Source organism: Kogia breviceps, chromosome 13, assembly GCF_026419965.1.
Source record: "Kogia breviceps isolate mKogBre1 chromosome 13, mKogBre1 haplotype 1, whole genome shotgun sequence".
NCBI classification, from domain to species: Eukaryota; Metazoa; Chordata; class Mammalia; order Artiodactyla; family Physeteridae; genus Kogia; species Kogia breviceps.
The window spans coordinates 83,534,467-83,544,139 of NC_081322.1; the positions used below are offsets into that span (position 1 = coordinate 83,534,467).

The 9,673-nt window shown below is 42.3% G+C and overlaps 1 pseudogene; it reads right to left on the reverse strand.

Annotated features, from left to right (window-relative positions):
- Positions 1 to 2,048: 2,048 nt before the first annotated feature.
- Positions 2,049 to 2,678, reverse strand: LOC131768009 (c-Myc-binding protein pseudogene; annotated as a pseudogene).
- Positions 2,679 to 9,673: the final 6,995 nt, after the last annotated feature.

Genomic DNA, 9,673 nt, shown 5'->3' on the forward strand with positions numbered 1-9,673 from the left:
CACTAAGCCGCGAGGGAAGTTCTCTGTGTGTGCATTTTGTCAAGAATGGCTGCTTTCTAAAGACAGACACACTTCAGGTCAAGCAGCTTGGAGACTGGACTTGGAAATATGAAAGACGTTTTAAAGGCACAAATGCACTGCTTACATGGTGTGCTGAGTGTCTTGAGTGGACAGATGGGAGTCTTAGAAGCAATGTGGAGCGCTGGTTCCTGCGGTTGAATGTGCAAAGGCACTGGGATGAGCTCGCTTGTTGGGTGTAACATCTGGTGGCCTGGGGCCCAAAAGGAGGGTCTGCTTCTATCTTAAGTCGTCCTTGAGACTCAGATACATTAGAAAACTCACTCTAGAACCGTGTCGTTCTGATTAAGGGAATGAGATGATGTTGCGAGGTTACCCAACACGTCTACTTGTATGCATTCTAGTATTTTTCTGTGACGTGTGATACAGCCTCCTGCCTTCAATTGCTGGGTTGTGACCCAGCACCTGGGGGGAGGCGTGCCCTCAGCGGACAGTGGCGGGCTGAGCTCCTGGCCGCCATCACTTCCAGGTCAGCTCTTGTTTCCGCTGTTGGGATATGCGTTTAACGCCACCGGTCACTTAGTGCCGCTTTTCACCAGCTGCAGTCCCTGCTGTTTTGGGGATTTGCCCCAAGGAAATTTTAGTCACAGCTCCTTGAACTGTGGGAGGAAAGGCTGGCATTTTATAGACACTGCCAGCCGGTGACGGGCCTTCTGGGCTTTGGGAGGGCGGGGGCTGTCTCCGAGGAGAGGAGGCAGGACAAGGGCTCTCTCTAGTCAGGCTCCTCTGAGTGCCTTTTCTTTCTTCTTTCTTCTTCTTTTTTTAAAACATCTTTATTGGAGTATAATTGCTTTACAATGGTGTGTTAGTTTCTGCTGTATAACAAAGTGAATCAGCCACACATATACATATATCTCCTCCCTCTTGCATCTCCCCCACCCGCATCCCACCCCTCTAGGTGGTCACAAAGCATTGAGCTGATCTCCCAGTGCTTGCTATGCGGCTGCTTCCCATTAGCTAGCTTTTTTACGTTTGGTAGTGTATATATGCCCATGCCACTCTCTCACTTTGTCCCAGCTTACCCTTCCCCCTCCCCATATCCTCAAGTCCATTCTCTAGTAGGTCTGTGTCTTTTTTTTTTTTATAGTGCTTTACCATTTACAAATCTTTCACATACATTCCATTTGACCCTCACAACAACCCTGTGAGGTGGGCAGCACAGATATTATTCCCATTTAACAGACGAGGAAAGTGAATCTCAGAGCAATTAACTGATGTGCCCAAGGTTCTACAATTAGTAGATAATTTGTATTCATATCAGTCTTTGGCCTAAAAATTCAGCACCCCACCTCCCCTCATACTTGCCTACCTACTTCACAGGGATAATGAAGATAAAATGAATTCAAGGCTAGAAAAATACCTTGAGGGAAAAAAGCACTATATAATTATACCCGCAAACTATCATTTTCCACAATATATTTTCCACAACATTCCCCTTCTTGTCCCAGCTTGTGCGTGAACCCAGAATTTTATATTTGCCTCTGTTCTGTGTTCAGCTAAGCAACAAGTAAGGCAGGGGAACAGTGTGATTCTCTTTAAAGCTATATAAATTACAATCAGGATAACTGCTATTATAGCAAGTTGAAAAACAACACAGAAAGGCCAATGTGCAACTGGGACCCACGGAAGCACACAGTAAAGCAAGGCAACGTGACCAGATACGGCATGATTGCATAGAAGGAAACGTGGTGTCAGAGAGTTCACGCTGGCACACACACAGTTATCTAATGCAAAGCGGTGGCAAAGAAGAGTCATTTGTTCCACATTATATAAACAAGAGCAGAAGATTCATGAGACCCCATGTAACAGTATCTTATGTCACACAGATCTCTCCAGCTGCCTCCAGAGAATGTAAACAACAGTGTCATCTTCATTTTAAAGAATGACTGTACCTGTGTTCATATCCTGAACTAAACCAAGGAATAGCTCCATGCTAAACTTCCTTGGCTCACCTAGTCAGACTAATACACAGAATGTCTTTTAAGGTAATGAATTAGATGGCTGTGTTTAGATTTTTTGTCAGGATTCCCTTTTGATTCTCCTGCTTTTAAGACCCAAAGAAAGTTATATTGAGTTTTTAATGGTGATTCTAAGTATATGTGTTTATAACAGTTAAAGTGTGATCGGTGAATTTAACATATTAAAAGAGTGCTATAGCATCTGTTCAGAAAAGATTATATACTATACAAACTATTCAGGTCATACAAAACCATTTTTCAGTGTCTTTTCAACTGAGAAGAATCCTATTCAGCACGCCTCTCCTCCTGAGGTGGTTCATACTGAGCAAGCTTTGTTTTCAGTTTTTAATTTTCTTCTACAATAGCTTTATATTTCTCTTCCATTTCTGCCAATTCTAGGCGAAGCAGCTCTATTTCTGGATTTTCTGGGGTAGCAGCTCCTCAGTGATGCTTTAAAAAATCCAAAGCACTATTAGGTTTCTCTGGTTCTTCATATAAGGCTACCAAAACCTTGGTCAGCGTGTCCAGCACCCCCGACTTCTCCAAGTACCTCCGGAACTGCTCGCGCTTCGAGTCGGCGGCTTTGTAATTGGCCATAGTGACAGTGGCAGCGGCGTAGCTGGCGCCGGAGACCATGGCGGGCGGGCTCCGGTCTGTGTCTTTATTCCTGTCTTATCCCTAGGTTCTTCATGACATTTTTTTTTTTAGATTCCATATATATGTGTTAGCATACAGTATTTGTCTTTCTCTTTCTGACTTACTTCACTCTGTATGACAGACTCTAGGTCCATCCACCTCACTACAAATAACTCAATTTCATTTCCTTTTATGGCTGAGTAATATTCCATTGTATATATGTGCCACATCTTCTTTATCCATTCATCTGATGATGGACACTTAGGTTTCCTCCATCTCCTGGCTATTGTAAATAGAGCTGCAATGAACATTTTGGTACATGACTCTTTTCGAATTATGGTTTTCTCAGGGTATATGCCCAGTAGCGGGATTGCTGGGTCATATGGTAGTTCTTTTTGTAGTTTTTTAAGGAACCTCCATACCGTTCTCCATAGTGGCTGTACCAATTCACGTTCCCACCAGCAGTGCAAGAGCGTTCCCTTTCTCCACACCCTCTCCAGCATTTACTGTTTCTAGGTTTTTTGATGATGGCCATTCTGACTGGTGTGAGATGATATTTCATTGTAGTTTTGATTTGCATTTCTCTAATGATTAATGATGTTGAGCATTCTTTCATGTGTTTGTTGGCAATCTGTATATCTTCTATGGAGGAATGTCTATTTAGGTCTTCTGCTCATTTTTGGATTGGGTTGTTTGTTTTTTTTGTTATTGAGCTGCAAATTGTAAATTTTGGAGATTAATCCTTTGGCAGTTGCTTCATTTGCAAATATTTTCTCCCATTCTAAGGGCTGTCTTTTGGTCTTGTTTATGGTTTCCTTTGCTGTGCAAAAGCTTTTAAGTTTCATTAGGTCCCATTTGTTTATTTTTGTTTTTATTTCCATTTCTCTAGGAGGTGGGTCCAAAAGGATCTTGCTGTGATTTATGTCATAGAGTGTTCTGCCTATGTTTTCCTCTAAGAGTTTGATAGTGTCTGGCCTTACATTTAGGTCTTTAATCCATTTTGAGCTTATTTTTGTGTATGGTGTTAGGGAATGTTCTAATCTCATACTTTTACATGTACCTGTCCAGTTTTCCCAGCACCACTTATTGAAGAGGCTGTCCTTTCTCCACTGTACATTCCTGCCTCCTTTATCAAAGATAAAGTGACCATATGTGTGTGGGTTTATCTCTGGGCTTTCTATCCTGTTCCATTGATCTATATTTCTGTTTTTGTGCCAGTACCCTACTGTCTTGATTACTGTAGCTTTGTAGTATAGTCTGAAGTCAGGGAGTCTGATTCCACCAGCTCTGTTTTTCATTCTCAAGATTGCTTTGGCTATTCGGGTTCTTTTGTGTTTCCATACAAATGGTGAAATTTTTTGTTCTAGTTCTGTGAAAAATGCCAGTGGTAGTTTGATAGGGATTGCATTGAATCTGTAGATTGCTTTGGGTGGTGGAGTCATTTTCACAATGTTGATTCTTCCAATCCAAGGACATTGTATATCTCTCCATCTGTTTGTATCATCTTTAATTTCTTTCATCAGTGTCTTATAATTTTCTGCATACAGGTCTTTTGTCTCCTTAGGTAGGTTTATTCCTAGATATTTTATTCTTTTTGTTGCAGTGGTAAATGGGAGTGTTTTCTTAATTCCACTTTCAGATTTTTCATCATTAGTGTATAGGACCAGAGATTTCTGTGCATTAATTTTGTATCCTGTTACTTTACCAAATTCATTGATTAGCTCTAGTGGTTTTCTGGTAGCATCTTTAGGATTCTCTATGTATAGTATCATGTCATCTGCAAACAGTTATAGCTTTACTTCTTCTTTTCCGATTTGGATTCCTTTTATTTCCTTTTCTTCTCTGATTGCTGTGGCTAAAACTGCCAAAACTATGTTGAATAAGAGTGTTTAGAGTAGGCAACCTTGTCTTGTTCCTGATCTTAGTGGAAATGGTTTCAGTTATGCACCATTGAGGACGATGTTGGCTGTGGGTTTGTCATATATGGCCTTTATTATGTTGAGGAAAGTTCCCTCTATGCCTACTTTCTGCAGTGTTTTTATCATAAATGGGTGTTGAATTTTGTCGAAAGCTTTCTCTGCATCTATTGAGATGATAAGGCAAATACTAACAGCCATAAAAGGGGAAATCAACAGTAACACAATCATAGTAGGGGACTTTAACACCCCACTTTCACCAATGGACAGATCATCCAAAATGAAAATAAATAAGGAAACACAAGATTTAAGTGATACAGTAAACAAGATGGAGTTAATAGATATTTATAGGACATTCCATCCAAAAACAACAGAATACACATTTTTCTCGAGTGCTCACGGAACATTCTCCAGGATAGATCATATCTTGGGTCACAAATCAAGCCTTGGTAAATTTAAGAAAATTGAAATTGTATCAGGTATCTTTTCGAACCACAATGCTATGAGACTAGATATCAATTACAGGAAAAGATCTGTAAGAAAATACAAACACATGGAGGCTAAACAATACACTACTTAATAACGAAGTGATCACTGAGGAAATAAAAATATACCTAGAAACAAATGACCGTGGAGACACGACGACCCAAAACCTATGGGATGCAGCAAAAGCAGTTCTAAGAGGGAAGTTTATAGCAATACAATCCTACCTTAAGAAACAGGAAACATCTCAAATAAACAACGAACCCTGCACCTAAAGCAGTTAGAGAAAGAAGAACAAGAAAACCCCAAAGTTAGCAGAAGGAAAGAAATCATAAAGATCAGATCAGAAATAAATAAAAAAGAAATGAAGGAAACAATAGCAAAGATCAATAAAGCTAAAAGCTGGTTCTTTGAGAAGATAAACAAAATTGATAAACCATTAGCCAGACTCATCAAGAAAAAAACGGAGAACACTCAAATCAATAGAATTAGAAATGAAAAAGGAGAAGTAACAACTAACATTGCAGAAATATAAAAGATCATGAGAGATTACTACAAGCAACTCTATGCCAATAAAATGGACAACCTGGAAGAAATGGACAAATTCTTAGAAATGCACAACTGCCAAGACTGAATCAGGATGAAATAGAAAATATTTCTATTTCTGAAATTGAAACTGTGATTAAAAATCTTCCAGCCAACAAAAGCCCACGACCAGATGGCTTCACAGGCGAATTCTATCAAACATTTAGAGAAGAGCTAACACCTATCCTTCTCAAACTCTTCCGAAATATAGCAGAGGGAGAAACACTCCCAAACTCATTCTACGAGGCCACCATCACCCTGATACCAAAACCAGACAAAGATGTCACAAAGAAAGAAAACTACAGGCCAATATCACTGATGAACATAGATGCAAAAATCCTCAACAAAATGCTAGCAAACAGAATCCAACAGCACATTACAAGGAGCATACGCCATGATCAAGTGGGGTTTATCCCAGGAATGCAAGGATTCTTCAATATACGCAAATCAATTAATGTGATACACCGTATTAACAAACTGAGGGAGAAAAACCTCTGAGTGCCTTTTCAAGGAGGCCCAGTCTCAGGGGAGCCTTACATCAGCCTCACCAGAACCCCACCCTCAATATCTGACTACCCCTGAAATCTGACCAAATTCCTCATCCCTCAACCCCCAGGTGACGGCTATCCCATCAGCCGGGCCTGCCTTCAGCAAGAATCCTGGTAGGTTGTTTTAGCCAGAAATCCCCTCACCCTTGATGATTCCTCTTAGTAATTTTTCCATCTATTTACCCTCGTCCTGCTCCTTGACTCTAAATGACCACTTTTCTTTGTATCCGGAGTTGAGCCCAGTCTCTCCCTTGCTACAAATCCCCTTTGCAGTGGGCCCTGTACGGATCACAGCAGTCCTGAGTAAGTCTGCCTCACCATTTTAACAAGTATCAGAAGGATTTTTTTCTTTAACACGTGGATGAATTAGTTGCTGCGTGCCAAGTGCGACTGGAAAGCTGCTGGTGTTCAGCTTCTCCTGTGCTTTGCCGTCAAAGGAATTATATTTGTACATATATAACAGGATAAGCTATTGAAACATTATGTTTTGTCTTGTTCTTCGGGAAATCTGAAAGAATTCCTTTTCCTATCCCTAGAAATGCAGCCACATATTTGTGTCCTAAGGCCCAGATCAAGGATTGCCAAATCTGATTCTCACAAGTAGGTAATGTAAGTTTGTGAAGTGGTCTTATGGCAGCAATAGGGCATAGTGGAGACTGTGGCAAAGCAGAGAACACAGTCCCTGAAAAGCCATTAGCGCCAATCAGTTAACGGCATGTGGGCACTTAGGGCTGATATTTCCAGAGCACTTGAGTTTTCAATAAACAATAGGAAGCTGGGTTTTTATGTGCAAATTCTAGATTTGTGTGGGTGTGTGTTGGCAAGTAACGAAAGCAAACAGAGTGTGGGGCCAAACAACTCAGAGTTTTGCCTTCAGGCGTCTGGTTTGTAATATCTGGGCTAGAGTCCGATTACCCCTCTGGTTGGGGGAAGGCAGTTATGAGGCTGAAATCATCCTGCACCTTCTCTACCACCAGTGAAGAGGAAGGAGGCTGCTGCGTGGACAGGAAGAGAGGAGTGTGACACCCTGGAGAGAGGGTGGATGGCTTGAGTTTAGGCCTGTGGGGTCCCCCCTGGGGGCAGAACTTGTGCCTTGTGTAGCCACAATGTCTTGGATGGGTCACCTGAGTTGTGTGCCCTCCAAGAGTAGCCAGCCCGACCTGGAAGCCTTGGCTTGGATCTTCACGCTGACGCTCAGCCAGGAAGAAGTGACAACCTACCTACATGAGGACCATGTGGATCACGGGCGGGGGCCCCAGATCCGCAGGCCACGTAGAACGGGGAATTCGCAAAGCAGCATCAGGCTGGATTTTCTGCCAGGTTGGCGGCTCAGGGCCAAGACATATTTAATTGATTTAGAACATAGAGATACAAATACATGCTGGGTACCTTTTTGTTTGTTTGTTTGGTGGATTTTTTTATGGGGGGGCTTCCTTTTTTAAAAATTGAAGTGTGGGGCTTCCCTGGTGGCGCAGTGGTTGAGAATCCGCCTGCCAATGCAGGGGACGTGGGTTCGAGCCCTGGTCTGGGAAGATCCCACATGCCACGGAGCAACTGGGCCCGTGAGCCACAATTACTGAGCCTGCGCGTCTGGAGCCCGTGCTCTGCAACAAGAGAGGCCGCGATAGTGAGAGGCCCGCGCACAGCGATGAAGAGTGGCCCCCGCTCGCCACAACTAGAGAAAGCCCTCGCACAGAAACGAAGACCCAACACAGCCAAAAATAAATAAATAAAATTTAAAAAAAAAAAAAATTGAAGTGTGGTTCATTTATGATGTTTCAGGTGTATAGCAAAGTGATTCAGATCGATATCTAGATGTATATATACATGTTCTTTTTCAGATGCTTTTCCATTATACGTTATTACGAGATATTGCATGTAGTTCCCTGTGTTCTACAGTAAGTCCTTGTTGCTTATCTGTTTTATACATAGTCGTGTGTATCTGTTAACCACAAATTCCCAATTTACCCGTCCACCCCTTTCTCCTTTGGTAACCATAAGTTTGTTTTCTATGTCTCTATTTCTGTTTTGTAAATAAATTCAGTTGTCTCACTTTTCTAGACTCCACATATCAGGGATGTCATATGGTATCTGTCCTTCTCTGTCTGGCTCACTTCGCTTAGTATGATCATCTCTTGGTCCATCCAGGTGGCTGCATGCCGGGTAGTTTTACACGCCAGTATGAGTGCGTTGATATCTCTCGTCTGGGACCCAGTTTGGAAGCCCAAGAGTCTGGGCTTTCCTATGCAAAGATTTTCTCCTCCCCTTAAAGTACCTGTAGTTCTAAGTTCTAGGGATTTGAGCCGCGTATCACTTGACCCGCTTGAGGCAGGATTGAGGACGCGGTGCGGGTGCTTGGCTTCCCTGTCCGGACACGTTGGCTGACTTACTCGTCCTCCACCATCTGGGCCACCAAGTTTTCATTGCTCGGTTATTTATTTTATTACTTCCTCTTCCCATGACTGGGTCTCTCCTTACGAACTTCGGATGTTTAAAACGGAATTTACTGTTATTTTCAAGCCACCTTTTTTATTTGCAATTGAAAACTTGGGAAGCAGAGCTTGCTTTGTTATAAGGTTTTTATTCTTAACTTCCTCTGTACGCTTGGAACCTTTCATGACAGAAATGAATTTGCTGTAAAACCTGTGTTAAGTAGTAAATGCCAAACACACGATTCTCCAAAAAGGCTGTTTATGTGGAGAATAAACGAGGCCCAGAACACTGTGTCCTGTTGGTGAAACAAAATGCACATTTCCCATCAGGAGACAGATCCCTCATTTTCAAAGGCTAAGTGGATGGTGCTTGAATGATAATTCCAGCTGTTTGAATTTAGGGCCCTGGGAAGATTCACTGGAAGGGAATTTGCAGGCGTTGCCTCTTAGCGGTTGGGTTTGCTCTCCTCAGAGGTAGCAATTGAACAAGGGCCCAGAATGCCCCGCTTTTCTCGAATTCTGTGTTTCAGAGGTTATCTTCAAGTGCTTACGTTTGCTAACTCATTTGAGTAATTGACTGCGCCGGGGATGTAACAGTGCGTTAAACTGTGCCCTCGGCACTTCTGTTAGGCCTTCCTTCCTTGATCACCCCATTCCAGCCTGGACTTTGCAGCTCGATTTTTAACTCATTTGACATAAAATTTTGTCAGTAAGTCTCATGGAAAATTCCACTACAGCAGGAAAAACCATCTCCAATATGGGATGGTTAGCTATTAATTAAAGCTGGCACGTGCCCTCAGAGCACTTTCTTCAATAATGCTTGTGACAGATCGAGGTTGGCGTCGCATACCTACCCAGCAGAGGCCGCTTTTCCAGGCATCCTCACTTACCTTGAGGAAGAAACTGGCCTCTTTCTCAAGGTCAGTATTGGGTGTCGTCCCAGTGAATCGCTTCTTTCTCCTTCACGTTTATTTTTTATAGGGTGTTACCTCTTAGCAGTCCAAGCATGGGGCTGGCTGCTGAATACAGAGGTGATG